Below are 19,548 nucleotides of genomic sequence, written 5' to 3'. Positions count from 1 at the left end.
GAAGGAAGGAAGGAAGGAAGGAAGGAAGGAAGGAAGGAAGGAAGGAAAGAAGGAAGGAAGGAAGGAAGGAAAATTCTCTTTTGTATTTAAAAGAACCAGGGAATAGTTCATACTTGTTATATTCCTACAACAGAAGGATGTCCTGTCCAGATTTTAGTCTCCTAGCCTAAAATGCAAGGGAAAGTACTGGACTAGATAAATGTTTCCCAGCATTAGTAACTTTATCACATCAAAAACAGTGAGACTAACCAAATGACAAAGTGATACTTGAAGAATTTGTGCAACAAGAAAGCATGAGAAAAAGAAAGTGGATGCAGTGATAGTTGAAAAGATAATTTGTGTATTATCACAGCATCAATATTCATTTTTAAAGTAATGGTATACAGATGTTAGACATTATTTAGTCTGTAAACAACAGTTGGTATACATATAACTTTTCTAATTTTTTTTGCAATAACTCCGCAGCAGATCCTGGACTCCATCTCTGGGTCTTTGGACAAAGGCTGGAAATGTAGAACCGCATGGACATGCTCCCAATCCTTTGCTGTTGACCCTGCCACTACTATTTACCAGCCAAACCAACCAAAAGCTCTGAAAACAGGGAAACTTCTGTTCTCTAGTTCCTTCTTCTGCAGGGGCACCCTAGTGACATTTCAACACAGCAGTGCTGTGAAGCTGAGCTGCTGGCATACATTTGACAGAGATCCTGAGAGTTCCTGGAGAATAACCCTACTCCATGGAACAGAGCCACCAACTTTTCTTGTCTTGGAAACATTTCCTCAGAGACCCTACAATAATACCCTCTCATAGGAGAACTCTTGTGCTAAAGCTCTTGTGCCTGAGTCAGTCAACTATGACACATACCTGGAACACAATCTGAGAGGGAAGGAGGGAAAATGGGAAGGAGGGAGGGGAACAGGTAGGGAGGGAAAGAGGGGCTTAAGAGACTTTCCTAGGTAACAGATTCCTGAACCTCTAATAACCCATACTTGGGTTTTTCTAGAAAACCTGTAATCATTGGTGGAGGCATGCAGGAATGAATTAGGTAGGGTTTTGTTATGCAAAACAAAGCAGGTTGACAGTGTTCTTTCTCCAGAAGTTCCTAATGTCACTGTATCCTTTAGGGTGGGGGCACAAGCAGACAAACACATCGGCATAGCCGATCTTCCAAGTCATGGAGAACTTTCCTGCTGGTATCAGTTTATTCTGAGCAAGTCTGGCAAGCACTGATGGGCACATTTTAGCTGGACAAACAGTACTGAGCAACAAACTCAGCCATGCCAGTGTCTCTTAGAGAGCCAGCTTATCAAGATAACTTGAATTCCTTTATAGGACCAAGTTCTCAAAAATGACAGAGCTGCACAGGTGACGCTACCCATCACCCACCACTACTAAAGTTCTTTTGACAGTTACAAAGGTCTTCTACTTTTTATTGACAAGTCTTTGGAAGAACATCATTACTTTCACCCCCTAACCCAAGCAATTAAAAAGACTATCAATAGATACATTCAACAGTCAAAAAGAACTCAGTATCACTCACCTGTCTCTGTCTTCACACTATAAAATGTACAAAAATTACCTCCAAATGTCTAAGTAATGTTTAGAAACAAAGCCAAAATTTTTTAAAATAGTTATCCCATGTAAGTTATTTAACTACCATCAACAAATTATTAGTATACGCAAACTCATGCAAAAGACTCAAGTTCAGTTCCCAGGATCCACACAGGCAGCTCACAACCCTCTGTCAGGGGATCGAAGTCCTTCTTCTGGACTCTTGGACTGCTGTTGTTCACACACCCACCCACATACAAAGAGCCTCCAAGCATGAAACAAAGTCTACGAGGGAACAGCGGAGAGGAAACACTGGTGCCAAAACAGGTGCTGGAAGCTGAGCTGATGGTGAAGGCCCGTAATCCCAAATTCAAGACCAGCTCACTAAACTGAAATTAATAAAAATAAAAATAAAATATTATTAAAAAAAAAACACGCCAGCTCAGGCTACAAACTTAGGTCTAGGCCTGGGGAACTCAGTGAATAAACAGAGAAATATGGGCTGGGGATATAGCTCATCATTAGTGTGTTTATTTTGCATGTGAGAAGTTCTCAGAAAACAAAAAACAAACACAACTCCCAAGTGCTAGGATGTACTAAAGGCTGACAAATTGTTGTCTACGGACACTATTCAAGTGTCTGCACCCTTTTCAACCAACATGGTCATATCCATTAGCTTGTGAGTTGTGTTTGTTTTTATACTGGCAAAACTGAAAAGCCGGCTTTTGAAGCACAGAATGCTTATAATATAGCATAACACAGAAACATTTGTGATTCTTGAATTAGGAATTGACTTTTGCCTAGAGTTGTTTAAAATCAGATCTCTAGGATTTAGATTGTGTCTATGTATCTATACAGCCATGCTACAGGAGCTCAATTGGGTTTTAAACTTTAAATACCACCATCTACCAACTACTTCCAGATCTCTCCCCTGAGCACCAATCCACATATCTAACTGCCTTCAGAACACACCCACTTGGAAGCCTAATGGACATATTAATGTATACAAGACCCAATTCTCAATACTACACCTCTAAACATACTTTTCCTACTGTACTGGCTAGTTTTATGTCAACTTGACACAAGCTAGAGTAATCAGAGAGAAGAAAACTTCATTTGGAAAAATACCTCCATAAAATTGGGTTATAGGGAAGCCTGGGGGACATTTTCTTAATTAGTGGTTGATGGGGCAAGGCCCAACCCATTGTGGCTAGTGAAATCCCTGGGCTGGTGGTCTTGGGTTCTATAACAAAGCAGGTTGAGCAAGCAACAAGGAACAAGTCAGTAAGCAGCACTCCTCCATGCCCTCTGCATCAGCTCCTGTCTCCTGGTTCCTCCCTGTTTTCGTTCCTGTCTTCACTTCCTTTGATGATGAACTGTGATGTAAAAGCATAAGCTGAACTAACCCTTTCTTCCCTAACTTGCTTTGGTTATGGTGTTTGATCACAGCAATAGCAACCCTAATTAAGATACCCACAGTCTTTTTTATTTCAGTGAATTCATTCTTCTAGCTGAAGAAAACCAAACAAACGTATACTCTGGTATAGTTTTAATCCTTCCCCCTGTCCAGCCTATTGGCAAGTCCTTAATGGCCTTAATAGGCCTAGAAACTTGCTGACTCCTTTGAAACCCCTAATTCTACTACCTGTCCACAGCTCCCTTCTCTACTTACTGGGCTTTCTGTAGCAGCCCAATAACTTGTCTCCAGCTTCTACTCTTGACTCTCTCATCTATTCATAACAGCAGTCAGAAAGGTCTTGCAAATGATGGACCATACCATTCCGCAGCTAAGACACTGATTACTCATCCCAGAGTCCTCAGAGTAAAAGTCAGTGTTTTTAGAGTGCCACAGACTTGACAGGACCAGCAGCGCTGTTCCTTCACCTAGCTCTCTGCCCATGCCAGCCATTGGGATCTTTGTTTATCCTTGACCACTCAGTAATAATCCACAGTACCTTTGGCTGAGTCTCCTTCCTTCTGCTCAAACATCATGAAGTTTTCCTTATTCTGTACTTCTCTCCCTATACCTGAACCTCTTTCTTTTTTCATTTCCCCCCTCCATGTTGTTTGTTAATTTTCTTGCCTTCTTCTATAAGCTAGAATGCAATCTCCATGAGAACTTTGGTTTCTTTACTGCTGTATCCACCTTTGTTTAATGGATAACAAGTAGTCTTCAAAGAGGCTTAGAATTCAGTCCCATACAAAACCACATTTCTGCCTTTATTATGAAGAGCATCAGGAAAAATAAAATCCCTTAGAAGAATGTACTTCATAAACAAAGTGTATGGAAGGTACCACTGTACTCTACAGCAGGGGAATCACATGCCTTGGGGCTTTTTTCCCCCCTCTACTTGAATACCTGTATAAGAGTAGAGAATTTATAGTTAATCTTTTTATTCATCCTCTTAATTCTCTTAACTTTTATAAATTCTATTCCTCAATCTTGACTATTACTACTTCTTCTTGTTGTTTATAAACTTCTGGATTGTCTCCAAGGCTTTCAAACCCAAAGGCCATGTACCAGCCTGTAGTACAGCATGCATAAAGCTGTCAGAGATTTTCATTGGCAGTACAGAGTTGTCACTGATAGCAGTACCTAACAAATCAGACGCACTGACAAATCAGAGAGAGCACTATCATCACCCCAACATCCACAACTAGCCTAAGTACAAGTCTAAAAACAGCACGAGGATGAAGATGCTGTAGTCCCAGCATGAAGCCAGTTTCTGCACATTAAAGCCACCCTCTAAAGTCTCACTCTCTGCTGGACCCAGAAGACAAGATCACTGGAATCACCAATGCCCGTCACCACAGTTGCTTTCAATGACTACAGTTTAGACTTTTAGTGCTCTAACCCCCCCCCCGGCACCTGATTTTTTAAAAAGAAGAACTCCCCCCTCTCTCCAAGGCTATTATGTATGTAGAGGATCTGGAAGGCTGCCTGGCCCTAAGCAACACCCAAAGGCTGGAGCTTCACAGTGAACTTTAGGCACTAAAGGGAGAAAAGGCAAACATCGTCGTTCACTTATAAAGCAGTGTGCATTTGTGGCAAGTAAGGCCTTGTGTAAAGCAAATGGTAAACTGTACCAGGGCAGCCTCCACAAGGCTAAGATATACATACTACTCGGACACACGCTTTTTCATGCAGGGAAGTATAAGCCAAGAGAGGCGCAGCTTCGGGGAAATCAGACATGCCTGGGCAGAGTTCCCCACTCTGGACTTCAGGCCTGTGTTCATATAGCACTCTCCATATGTCTGAGGGAGACAGAAGCAGCAGAGGGAAGCACCTTCCTGCTCTGCAGCCACTCAGAAGTGAGCCTTCAAACTCTTGTACAAACTTGTTCCAGTCTTTTTGATGAAAAAGAATTAAAAAGAGAGGGTAAGATATATATGTATATATATATCATTGTGCATGCTGATCTTCAAAGTTGTGGCTGAGTGTATTAATCCGATTGTGCTATCAGATCAAACAAAAAGTGGATTCTCAATTCTATTAAGATAAGACCTCCCCTGTCAGTGGACTTGGGGAGGGGCATTCGTGGAGAAGGGGGAAGAAGGGAGGGATTGGGAAGGGAGGAGGGAGGGAACTAGAGGGGGGATATAAAGTAAATAAAGTGTAATGAAAAATAAAATAAAATTAAAATAAAAAAAAAGATTTGTAGACTGGATCATATACACACATCCTCCACTCCCAAACAAAACATAGAAGAGGTAGGTAATGTGGAGCAGGGTTAAGTTTCTTAAGTCCTCTCCTCCATCCTCCTTTAATAATGACCCTGAAACTAAAACTCTGAGTAGCATATAACACATCAAGAAAGGTCTTTGTTGGGGATGGAAAGATGGTTCAGTGGTTAAGAGCATGGGCTATTTCCAGAAGATCAGGGTTTGATCCTCAGCACACACATAGTGGCTCATAACCACTTTTAACTTCAGTTTCAGAGGACCTAACACTTTCTTCTGGTCTCCATGCATACCAGGCACTCACACATACCCAGATATACATACAGTCAAAGCATTTACACATAAAATAAATTAAAAAAATGTAAAAAGTCTTTGTTCTAAAGTTACACACAAAAATAAATCAAACAGGCATTGTCTATGGGTTAGCAGAAGAGAAAAATAAAATAAAATTTAAACCTGAAAGAAATAAGGTGCAGTCTACAACTTTTGTTGACATGGCACTAAACGTCCTGACTGCTGAGTACACCTAGGAGAGAGCCAGTCCACAATCTCCAGTGACAACTTTATAAAGGCACAAGAGAGTCATCCACCTCCAGAAACAAAACAAAACAAAACAAAACAAAACAAAACAAAACAAAAACATTTCAGAAGAAGGTAAAATGAGTCAAGTAAGTAACACACGGGAAAGCACTTTGAACACTAAGCTTGATTAGCATGAGAATCCCATCATCACTTCTGATCAGCTCACAGGTATGACTGTGGAGCTCCTAGTCCTCAGCACATGCACGAAGTGTCACTCGTAGTTTGGTACGACTGAAAGAAGACCCGTGGGCCACTAATAACGATCTGGTGAAATGAATGCACAGCACGTTCACATCTAATGGAGCTATGTGGGTTAAGATGGAGCAACCTCTGAGCCACATGGTTAGGGGAGGGGCAGGCCTATTGAGATGTGTGTGCTCACAGCACACCACTATGCAATAATGGGGGAGGAAGTCCACATTTGTGTGCTCAGTGTCATAAGGCTGCCTTTGTGGAGGGACTGGAAGAAGTGCACTTTACAATGTATAATCTCTTAGATCCTGTTCTTTTTTTACATTAAAAATATTTTAGTGTATATATCTATTAACCTGTTTGGTATTCTTAAAAACATGCTTGAGTTGGTCAGTTGGCAATTAACTTATAATCCCAATATTTGGGAACTAGAGACTGCATAATCAGGAATTTAAGGCGAGCCTGGGGTCCCTGAGACCCTGTCTCAAACAAACAAACAAAAACAAACGTATGAACAAAGTGTTTAAAAGCATGAGAAAGAAATGGATATTTTGCAAAGTTAAAATCTTTCCTCTTCAGGATCTACTTATGAATCTTTGCTTCATATTTCAGAATGACAAGAAACAAAATAATAACAATTAGAAGTCCTTCTATACCTTATGATTTTATTCTAGTTCATAAATACCTGAAAATAACTTTTAAAATGTGATATCATCAATCAAAATGAAAGATATAAAGCATAGCCTTTAGCTACTTTAGAAAGTAATGTTTCTTATATCACCATTGTTCTTTATCTTCTGCATGAGTAGATAAATTCATTACTTTAGTGGCAACTGGCGGTTGGGAGTTAGTAATTCTAGCTTTTTACATACTAATTGTGATACTTTGGGCATCAGAATAAGTCAAAATATTGGCTTTATGTCTTAAAGTATTTAATACTCTTTATGAATAGATAATACATGTTTAATGCAGAAAATAGAAATAATAAAAAGCAAAGATAGAAATTTAAATAGTTCATAATTCAAACACCCCACAGAAAAGCACCATTAATTTTCATAGTCTTTCTTTTTTACTCCCAGTATAGGTAGATGTATAAAGCAGCACATGATCTTTTACATATCTTTCTTACTAGACCATCATCTTTACCTATCTCTGTGTGTGGGAGGGTGCACTGTTGGTGTGTGAGCATGTATACATAGGTATGTGCATAGGGCAGACATACAAGCTGTATGTGTACACGTGTGTGTGTGTGTGTGTGTGTACCACAGATCAGTGCTGAATGTCTTTCTTGCTTGAGTCAGGTTCTCTGACTAAATTTGAAACATAAAATCAGTTATAACAGCAAGCCAATGAACCTCTCAACTCTAGCTAACTCTGTCCCAAACACCAACACCATGGTTACAAGCATGTGCTACCATGCTTGGCTTTTCACATGGCTTCTGAGGACCTGAATTCACGTGCTCCATGCAGCAGACACATATGTAGTAGGTAAGCACTCTACTGCTGAGCTACGCCTGAGGCTTCTTTCGTTTTGTAATTCTTGTGCTTAAAGTTATAAAATACACATCATGGGGCTGGAGAGATGGCTCAGAGGTTAAGAGCACTGGCTGCTCTTCCAGGTTCTATTCCTAGAACCCACATTGTAGCTCACAACTATCTGTAACGCCAATTCCAAGGATCTGATACTGTCACATAAATACACATAAAGTAACATTAAGTAAATTATTAAAAAAAATAAACATCACTTACAAAATCCTAGTTAGTTAAAAATTTTCAGTTTTAATTTTTTTTTTGTTTGTTTCAGTCTATGATACTTGTCCACTGGAGCAGAACAAAATTAACATTCAAACAAATTCTGCAAAATAAAAATACGAATTATAATCAAAAGTTAAATTAAATATTTAAGGTGTTTTTGAAAGTCTGAAGCATTTATATTTCTGGCATTATTAAGTCTTAAATTATAACTATGTTCACAGGCCATGTTTACTTTTTAAATGGCTGAGAGGATTCTGCTATACTATCTTGTTACGTTCATCTAACTTGCTAGCACTGGATACATGCATTATTTCTTTGAGCAGGTCAGAAAATACGTACAGACAGATGAATATATATAATTCTAATCTGGACAGGTTAGAATTACATCAGCCTGGTCAGAACAGAAAGAATGTGCCAACGTGCCTTTAAAAATTTGTAACACATACTGTCAAGTTATCCAGAATGGTTAAACAAGTAACAATGCCATCAATATTAGCTACATTTAGACTAAAATTAAAATGTTTTTAAAAAGAGCAGTGATGTCCCCCCACCCCTTAATCAAAGACACCTATCTATCCTGCAGGCTCCCTTTGTTACCACAGCTTGGAGTAAATTCTCATTATGTGGTTCAGGAAAACACCTTAAAAACCTACCCACAATCCTCATGAGAATGGGAAAGAAATACATTTTGAATAAGCCTGTCTTCAGTGGGCAGTGAAGTCATCAGTGCAGACTGGACCTGGGCTCTGTCCTCTACTCAGCTCAGAGCTCTGCCACAGGCAGACAAAAGAACCTCCTGGGATGCAGCCATTGAAGGCTCAGGAGAAAGGCTGAACCCTAACCTGCAGTGTAGCTGTCACGATTGAAAAGACTTGTGACTGGGCTGCTGACCTGGGGAGCAGAGGCCCACTGTGGAGGCCCTTCAAGAGAGGTTACCAGATCTGTGCCCAGAGGGAAAGTGAGGGGAACTCACTGAAGACACTACTCCCTCTCTGCTTCTCACTGTTTAACTGGGAACCACGCAGCATTTAGAACACTGGGTCTAGAGATTAGAAATGTTCAGAGCTCAATTTCTTGTTTTCTAGAATAATGCATCAGATGAAAAGTTAATGAGAATCTACATAGGTCATATACATTTCCTTTGTGAATGTTCCTTACCCTTCTGAACCTCAAAAGGTTGTAGAAAGAAAGTGCATAGTGACCAGGAATGATGTAGATTATATAAGACAAACCATGGCAACCTTCCATGATACTACAGTAAGCCACTTGCAAACTTCTGGAAACATTCGGCCACTGCTTGGCAAAAGAATAAAACACCAAATGTGCTCTAATTATGTGACAAGGAATGGTCACTGAAGAAAAGCAGTTTCTGGCTAAAATAGTAGTTTCTGGCTAAAATATCCAGCAAGTTACACATCCTCTTATTTATTTATTTATTTATTTATTTATTTATTTATTTATTTATTTATTACGCTTTATTCACTTTGTATCCCCCCATAAGCCCCTCCTTCCTCCCCTCCTAATCCCACCTTCCCTCCCCCTTCTTCACACATGCCCCTCCTCAAGTCCACTGATAGGGGAGGTCCTCCTCTCCTTCCTTCTGATCTTAGTCTATCAGATCTCATGAGGAGTGGCTGAATTGTCATCTTCTGTGGCCTGGTAAGGCTGCTCCCCCCTCAGGGGGAGGTGATCAAAGAGCAGGCCAATCAGTTTATGTCAGAGGCAGTCCCTCTTCCCATTACTATGGAACCCACTTGAACAGTCAACTGCCATGGGCTACATCTGTGCAGGGGTTCTAGGTTATCTCCATGCCTGGTACTTGGTTGGAGTATGAGTCATATTTTCTACTAGCTAAAGAATAGAAAGGATAGTGATATGCCCTACACAGCCAATTCTAGTCTTTCTGATACCAGGTTCAACTGTCTTGACAAGACTGTTGGTGAAGGCACCTTCTAAGACTTGACCACAGTGACGCCTTCTCGGCAGAAGTGCTTTGTGCTGGTCTCCTTGCCTTCAAAGGAACAAAAAGCCTTTGGATGTGGTCCAAGAAAGTCTGTGAAAATCCTCACTTGTGAAACTCCTCACTTGTTCAGATAAATAGAAGAATTTGGCTCTGACAATTACTAGTTATATGGTCTGGAGAAAATTACTGACTTCTCTAAGAGCTGGTTTCACCATCAATAATAAGAAAGATAATGGCACTTATGATATAGAAATACATATTAATGATGCCACAAGGAAAAATTAGCATATAACCATTACAACTGCCTCAGTTTAACAGATAACATAGGCTTTATTATTTTAGAATATATAGGGTAGGTAAATCTTGGTCACAAGGAGTATTATCCAAAAGAACTTAGTAAATTTCATCAAGAAGTATTTCTTTTAAGCAACTTGTAATTAGACAAACAGGGTTTTTAATGATTATATTTCTGAGGTCCTCAAGGGCAGTTTAAAATGTTATCTTTTGTTACGCTGCTTACTCTCTACAAACTGATGCACTATTTACTGGCTATCGTACTCGCTTCCTTATGACAAACTCAGTCTCTATCTCTGTCTACCTGTCTCTTTGTCTTTTTGTTTGTTTCTTTGTCTTTCTCTGTCTCTCTGTGTCTCTGTGTGTGTGTGTCTCTCTCTCCCTCCCAGTCTTTGGCCCTCCCTCCCTCCCTTCCTTCATCTTAGTTCTCAAGGTAGACTAGAAACTAAAACTCATGATCCTCCTGCCTCAGCCTCTTGAGTTTGGAATTAGAGGTATATGCCACCATGCCTGCGAACAGTTTCTATGTAACTAACAGGAATATTCAGTCTGCACTACTCATTTGCATTTATTTGCATAATCAGACTGAAGGAGATTATATAAGTAAAATGCAACTTTACTACAAAAAAAGCCAATTCCTGAAAAGTTTAATTTTTTCCAGCATTCTACCCTTGACTCTTTTCCTTTTTCATGACTATTGGCAATTAATGGATTCAAACTTACCCTACATAATACTAAGTCTATCCAGATTGGACTTTTCCAAGTGTCATCTTAAGTTCCCACCTGTCTCTTAGACCTCCACTTAAAAGAAGACACTTTGAAGTCATGGAAAGAAAGAGATGGTGCATTCAAAGGGTAGACTGAATAGAATCCACTGAAGGATTTTTTTTTTTTTTTTTTTTTCCTGAAGCTCTTAACAGGATTAAAGAAACAAACAAGATTGCCAGGGAAGGTGGTGCATGACTGTAATCCCAGCACTCAGGGAGGCAGAGGCAGGCAGATTGCTGTGAGTTTGAGGCCAGCCTGGTCTACAAGGTGACTCCAGAAGAGCCAAGGCTACATAAAAAAACCCTGTCTTGAAAAACCAAAACCAAAACTAACCAAACAAACAGAAAACAAAGAAACAAAAGGCAGAGAATCACCCGAAGCTTGGCAACAGTGGGCTGGCACTATGCAGCCCAGGACCTGAATTAGAGAGAACTACAGCTGAAAACCACAACAGTTATGCATGAAGCAGGGACAGAGATGGTGGGAAACCATCACTCCTGCTGCAGAACTCAAGCAACGGTCAGCAGCAAGGATATTCACCTTGATACCACTGGAGTAGCTCAGCCACCCAAGGTAGAGAAAGAAACAGGCAGATCAAAATCTAAAAGTGCTGTTTGGGTTCTACTCTACACTACTCCCCCAAAGGAATCCTCTCTGCGGTGTTCATTATTTTGGTTAAAAGGGTAACTTACTAGTACACCCCTCAGCAACCTGGACCTTTGCTACAGCCCCCCATTCCTGCCTTCCTGTACCTCACTACTGTCCATCCTAAGCCAGCATCCTCTACATAACCATCTTTATAAATCACAATCCTGAGTGTATCCATTTTTCAGAGTTCCTATATCTAAGTGCACAGAGACAACAGAAATTTTCTAGTTGTAGAGATGGAAGTCTGAGATCGAAGTGATAGCTGATGAGTGCCTTCACAGCACAGCCTTCTCCCTCTGCCTCCCAACTTTGTACTGACCACAGCATACCTTAACAACTTAACAGCCACTGAAAGGACCCATCTCTAATACAGTCGCTTTCTGAGGTCCTGGCGGGTGGGACCACAGCATATGAATTTTAAGCAAACAGAACCAAACACATAACACTGAGTGTGTGGTTTTCTGTTTAAAAGTCATCATTGCACTTATTTTCATTTTTCTGTAAGATTACATAGATTTTTCTTAACCTCACTTGCAGAATAAGTGAAATGGGTAGCTGCCCACCTTGCTTCCTCAGCTTTATCTCCTTCATTTCTTGTGCCCTAGTTACTGGCCCCTCTGATCCATTTACCATTTTGCAAGTACAGGCTTCCATATACGCGGTTCCATGTCTAGAATAAACACATGTCAAGTTGTCTGGGAACTCATTTTTGATGCCTGAGGCAGAGCCAATTACATCCTCGCCATTCCTCAAAGAACTCTGACCGCTCTACTATTACAGTGTGTATCACCTTGAATTGTAATTAATTCTTTATATGCCTTTCTCCCTCACTACAATGGGAGTTCCTTGAAGGCCAAGACCATGTCTGGTTTTCCTTACTGCTGACTCCTTTGTGTCCAGAACAGTACCTGGTACACAGTGGGAGCTAAATATATATGTATAGTTCTTGAACAAAGGAAATGAAAAAATAAGTGAAAACATGAACAAAACAGTGAAAGAAGAAAGGGTTTGATTTACTGTTTAATAGCTAGGCTAGTGGCATGGAGCTCACCAACCTTAACCACATGCTTCATAACTGATTGCTGCATAAAATGCTGACTGAGCCGCAGCGAGGACTGAAACAATGAAGGGATCTGGAGTTATTTACTTGAAGAAAAGTCATAGGAGCAGATTATCTTTGGGGTAAGCAGGAAATGGGTTGAAGAAAGCCTATAAACTTCTGGGAAGACGAGCCAACACACACGTGACTAGGCAAGCTGAGCTACACTCAGATCCAAGAACAAAGGGTTCCCAGTTTAAGCTATGGAAGGGTCTGTTCCAGAAAAGCAGCTGGGCAGAATTTCCTCACACGGAGAAGAATTCTTAATGTATGGGAAAAAGGAAAGAGCAAAACAAAACAAGCAACAGCAGCAAAAGGGGATAATTAGTGTAAACAGTTTAAGGTCTCTTTTTCTTTCTTTCTTTCTTTCTTTTCTCTAATGCACTGGACAAACCCCAAGAAGAGGAAAAACGTTGTGGGATAAACATCTGTTCACTGGAACTTGACAGAGCCCTTCACAGGCTCTGTGGCCTGTGTGTGTCCTTATGTGCCCGAGGTTGCTATTTGTGCTTCCATGGCCCAGACAATTCAGAAGGTGGGCTGTAGCAGGTCAGAACACATTTGCTCACTCCAGTGGGGGCTGTGAGGGCAGCTATCTTTGCCTTGAGTCTGACATAACAGAAACCACACAGAAAAGCAATTACCAAGCATATGTGCAGAACTGCCTGGCCTTGTTTGCATCCATTTCTACCACTACTACATCTGACCGCTGCACAGAAGTCACTGTCTGTCCCATGACCCTTGGTGTCAAGAGGTTAAGTGCAATACATGGAAGGAGTCTGTTCTCTTGAGCCAGATGTGCTCCTTGTGTTCGCCCTCAAGTCTAGGAGTTCGTGGTAAGAAAAGAGCTCTCTGGGGAAGCCCTCTAGTTTGGCGTACCACCTGTTCATTTCTACCTCCCTAGTGGAGAAGAGGTGCATGGTTGTGGCCCAGTGTGAAGTCAGGCAGAAACAAGCTAGCCATTTCCTATTGGCGGTGATCTTTTAAGGGTTAGATAGCCTCAGTTCTTAACCCTACAATCTAGATGGCATCACTGTGGAGCCTTGGCAACGAGCCCTCCAGCCCAGTTCACTGAACATCAGCCTCACTCTTCAGAGCACACAGATCATGGGAGACCCTGACTTCCCCTTGGTCCTTCTGGCTGGGTCCCAGATTCCCTTGCTCTACCTTCCAATTTGTTTCCCTTTTCCAAGGTTCAATGCACATAAATTTTCATTAATTGTGTGGCATTGTCTGACCTTGGCATTTGGTAAATATCAGGCTAAGGTGACTGCCTTATCTCTTTCTCCTAGAACTTTTGTTTCCAGTCCGATGTGATTTACACAAAGCCTTGAAGTCCTGGAGCTGGGGTTGGGCTGGAAGGGTTGGGAGAGGTGGCATGGCCATGGCTAAGTCAAACATGACATGTTTTAGATACCCATTTTCTGGGACATGTCTCAAGCTCGGGAAATGTTCTATTTTTCTGCTATACAGGCATGCAACTCTCCAGATCTCCAGCAGCTCTTGGGACAGCTGACGACTGGCATATCCCATATAACACAAGAGGACACGCTTATCCAAATTAATTTAAGAGTGGCCAGTTGGGGCTGTTAAGAAAGCTAATTATAAACCTATCTTGGCCCACCTGCTGAGTTGGATGGAAGGTGTACTGGATCACAGAAGTTTACACACAGAGGAAGGTCATGGAGAAAACAGAGGAGCAGCAGGCTGGAGAACCTTTGGGGGAGAGCAAAGATCCACCAGGACAGCCAAGAAAAGCTAATTCCAATGTCTTATGTATCCCACTCTTCCTGTCCACAGACAGTACAATGTTAGAAGCAAGGGACTTGTTACCTGTTTTGATTTTGTACAGAAATATTATTGAAAACCTTTTTTTTTTTAACATTTATGAATCAAATGGTTACTCCATGGTTTAATTTTATCTGAAGGAAGTGTGGAGAGCTGACATCTAGCAGTTAAGTAAGTCGTTGTCACCAGAGGCCTATGACACAAATCTCAATGATATTTTAGGGGAACATGTATAGCTTTTTCCTCACTTGTGGCTATAATTGCTGCTGGAGAAGCCCCAACATGGAAAGGTTGATGCTTCTGAATGTGCTGAAAGATGTTGGAACTAAACCATGCAATGACAGCTATCAAAATGTCACCGATGCAGTGTCATATTCAGTCAAGATGCTTTAAAAAAATCAAACGTTCAAACTACACTGTGATAGCTGTGCAAGGAAGGGAGTTACCTAGCTGCTGACGGGAAAATTAAAATGAGGTCATCTGCATTACAGCTCTGCATCAGGAGCCTGGTACTAGCTGTCCAAGCTAGCAAGAGCTATCATTCACTGGGTGCTGTTTAATTTGATCGTCACAATCACCTTATAGGTGGTAAAGCTGAGGCTGAGCAAGATTTAAAAACGTGCCCAGGATCACTCTGTTAAGTACTAGAGGTAGCACCCAGATCTGGGATTTAATCATTCATGCAAAATCTGGTTTCTTCCAGGTGTCCATCTGCAGAAATTGAGTGTACCTCAAGTGTCCTTTACTGATCTGGGTATGAAGCACAAGGTTCAGAGACCAAACACAATGTTTTCTTGCCCATGATCTAACCACTGTTTGAGCACCACAGAGGTCAAAGTACATTACAAGTTTCTAAAGAATTCCCACATCAATAATTATGACTCTTAGCTGCTTGGCCACAAAATCAACCAGCTTCATTTGAAGTCCTTGGTCTTCACTCTAGGAATTAGTGATTGGCTGAGGAGATGGCTGAAGGTTTAAATTTATACCAAAGGAGGTTTGGGTAGCATTATAATCTATTATATTACATTTGAAATTGAAAGCAATGTGGGCTGGAGAGATGGCTCAGTAATTAAGAGTGTGTTCTGCTCTTTCAGAGGACCTGTGCTTGGTTCCCAGCAGCCAGCTGTATCAGACAGCTTATGACTTGCTTGCAACTCCAGCTTCAGGACCCAGAGGTGCCCTCTGGCCTCCATGGGCACCTTCACTCTCGTGTACACACACACACACACACACACACGCACGCACGCACGCACGCGCGCACGCACGCGCGCGCGTGTGCACGCACACCTGTTAAAAAGAAACTGTACAAAAGATGTCCATATGTTTAGTCCTAAACCTAACAGAGTCCTTCTCTGACTCCAAATCAGATCAAGATCTCATTCCTCAGTTTATCTCAATTACAAAATCCAACTAAAACTCTACTTAATAAACACATGGTTAAATGAGGTGCAGCTGTACTCACTTAGCCATAAGTAACTGCTGTGCAAGGCAATTGCAAACAGGAGTGGACAAGTGCCAGAAAAACACACCTACCACCCATGTTATGTTCTCTGGGATGCCCAGACCTTGGCACTACTCAGGACTTTCAGGGCATGGTCATGCACAGGTCTACCTGAGCTCTGCCTAACCCTTTCCTGAAAGGTTCGAGTCTAGTTTCTGACAATCCAGGGGGAAAGAAAATGAAGAATTTCTGTGACAATTGGGTAGGTTGGGCCAAACCCAAACTCTGGTAATAGAGAAAATAAACTGGAATTTCTTTGAGGCCTGTGTTTAATTTCTGCCTGGCCCAGCTTTTGCCCATGTTTCAAATTCCAAGCTCTAGGATCTTTTGTTCTGGAAAGTGGCTCAAGAGCTAAATGGAACACTGGGTCTCCAGCACCTAGACCCCCAGATGCCTAAGGAACCCTAGGGTCCACAGAATAGTCCTGAGGTCCCAGTTACTCAAAATAAGAACGCGCCAACCAGTGTTCCTTCCCTTCAAAGGGTAACTGGCTGGGCATGTGCACTCTGCTCCACAGCGGCATTCTTCACATGCCATGGAAGCCACTTAAAAAGAACACTGCCTCCCATAATTCCCTGAAGATGTCTGGCTGGGTTAAACAATTTCTCAGTTATGTGCCCTCCCTCTAGAAGGAATCTGCTGGGAAGCTGCCTGTGCACATCTAAAAACCTTGGGATCATCATGGTTGAACATCAGTAAGTTCACAGGGAACATCACAGTTTAACTTTGTAACAGCATTTAGAAGTTTGACTAAATGAGGTTAAATCTTTTTTTTTTTTAATGTGAAAAGTAGACCCTCTTTTTTACTGTATGCTAACAACTCATGTGCAGGCCACAAGTTTCTGTACATTTCTGACTTTCCCATTCACCACTGTCTCTTTCTACTTTACACAACCACCCATCAAAGCATCCCACCCTTTGCTCATTTGCCCACGCTCACTGTTTCTCTACTGTGTGCCACCTACCCATGCTTAAAAATTAAATGAGCAAAATGAAACAATATGCACTTCTTTCCCATTTCCATTTATTTCAGCATCCTGGATAAACCTGTGTGTCATTTGCATTGCAAGATGCCAGTGCTTGTGTCCTCCACAGAGCCAAAGAATATGTGGAAAGTACTTCTTATGGGTTTAACTTTGGTGCTTAAACTGTAGTCAGGACCACCATATTCATAATGTTCTACTCAGAGAGTCTTGAATATATTAGGGACACCCCCGCTGCAACACCCAGTCCTTATGATGTTCCTTCTGTCTGGCATGCCCACATTCTCATTCACCTCTTGGGATAAAAAGAATGACTCATTCTTCAAGACCTGTGCAGATGTCTTCCTTTCTTCAGTCCTTCTTGGGCCCCAGCGGATGGCTGTCCTTGCTCTCTGTACTTAGCGCCTATGCCATGGAGTCACACCTCCAGGACATAGCTCATGATCTTTGTCCTGGCTAGTAACGTCTGTGCTTGTCTCTCCCCAAAGACTGCTGTCTTCTGGAGCCTGGCATCTTTGTCTTTATTATTTAACCATACTGTAATCTCTGAGTAGTGTCAGTGGAGTATCCGTCATGGGATAGGCAAGTAATAATGCTGGTTCAACGGATTATATAATTTTCTTTAAGAAACAAACTCTTGAAGGTCTTGGCCTAAAGATTTTCCTTAGAATGTAGGGAATTTAGATAATTTCTTTTCTTTCTTTTTTTTTTACTCAAGCTATTTGAGTGAAAAGAGAATCCTGTTGATGTTTTAAGCCCCATAAAAATACGTCCCATACCAGTAAACTCTCCAGGCATAAACTAAAGCCAACTGAGGCTGCCAGACAATTTAAACACCAGTGGTAATCTTGAAGAGAGAAAGGGCAAGCACTCACAACGAGAATGAACACAAAGTTATAACTCAAAGTTATAAATTGTTTTTTTTATTTTAAAAATCCTCCCACAATGCCATGTAAAAAATCTGAAATATAAATTATGCAATAAAAAATAACAATAATATAGGCAAAAGCTGCATTTGGCAAGAAGAATTCATGAGGATAGCAGGAGTCTCAAGCCTTATTGCATTACCTTTTATAATACTCCACGTATAAGAATGTAACTTCTTATATGAGCTGGGTGGGGTACTATAATCCTGTAACACCAGCACTTAAGAGCCTGGGATAGGAGGGCAAAAGTCAGGCCAGTGAGACGCAACCCCACAAACAAACAAACTGACCAACCCCAACTTCTAAATAATAGAGACAAAGAGCAGAATGTTCCAAGAAATGGAGAATACAAATGTAGGTGTACAACATCACCAGTCCACGGAGAGGAACACTCTCAGCAACAGTGACGGAGGAACAGAGATCCCAGAGCAAAACTACCTGTTTGGGCCAACAGGAGACCCAGCGTGCCAGCGAGGCTGGTCGGGCAGGGTGCAGTCCAGCGCTTAACTTGCCTGTTTTGTTTCGGGTTTGTTCTTCCTCTCCGTATGAATGTCTTCACTTGGCACTTAACCCTGATGCAGGCATTTTGTTGTTTTTATTTCAAAATTTTGGATCCTTAGGTGAGGCTGGGCATCATTCTAGGTTTTTGGAAGGAGAAATATCTTATTTTTTATCCCACTGGGATTTGAAGTGTTCTTGTCAATTGATATGAGAAGGCACTAACTTGTGCTATTGTGACGGTTATCTTTTTGGTTTGATTTTAAATTATTTTTAAGACATTCTGACAGAGAAAAACAGTTTAAATGGCTAGACACACTATTCATGACTATCCATCTCATCAAAAAGTGGCATCAGATTAGAACCCAGGCCTTTCTGATTCCATAATTAATGTCCTTAAATGGTTTGTTGAATAGAAAGAATGAATTTGAATCTGGGTGCATTCATGATAAGAGGCCATGACGGGGAATCTCAGCTAATATATTTGACTTATGATTTATGCAAAGATGTCTGCTTTTACTATTGTCAAAGTACATCTATCCATGGCCTTTCTTCTACAGGTTCATATGTTATAGACTAAAAATAAATTAGGTTTTCAAGGACAGCATAAAATAAAATAGATGGCTGCATTTTAAAAACAGGGTCTACAGAAACTCTGATTCCCTTCCTCTTGCATCTAGGAATCAAGGCTCTTTTCCAGGGTAAGGCAGAAATCTCACCTTTGGATTCATGGGGTTTTTCCATCGAACTGATACTATGACCTTCCCATAGGAGGCACTTGATAAATGTTTGCTGAAGATGATGAAATACTTTTTATTTTCCAGTGTTCTAAGTTGTTAAGAAGAAACTTTTCCAGTCAAGATTAGAAAGACCAAAATTTTCCACACATAGGAAAATACTATTTTATAAGGAAAAAAAGACTTAAGAGTTTTCTTCAAGTAAATATTATTTTCATTCTCATGAAAGTCCAAAATTTGTAGAGCAATACACGTTTCTATTGAGAACCAATTTAAAAGCCAAGCAGTAGAGGTATATGCCTTTAATTCCAGCACTTGGGAGGCAGAGGCAGGTGGATTTCTACGAGTTCAAGGCCAGTCTGATCTACAGAGTGAGTTCCAGGAAAACCAGGGATATATAGAGAAACCCTGTCTCGAAAAAATGAGAGAGAGAGAACCAATTTAATTTTAAAAAGTTTGCTAGGAAGGAGATTCCTATCAATGGAATAAATCTTATTTTTTCATAAAGTTCCAGTCTCATTGACCTGGTATGCAAAGATGTCAGTAGACTACTTGAAGCCATTTATGATATAAAGGTCT

The sequence above is a fragment of the Psammomys obesus genome, unplaced genomic scaffold (genome assembly GCF_907164565.1).
Source record: "Psammomys obesus unplaced genomic scaffold, mPsaObe1.curated_primary_1811, whole genome shotgun sequence".
NCBI classification, from domain to species: domain Eukaryota; kingdom Metazoa; phylum Chordata; class Mammalia; order Rodentia; family Muridae; genus Psammomys; species Psammomys obesus.
Note: the sequence above shows the minus strand (reverse complement) of the source record.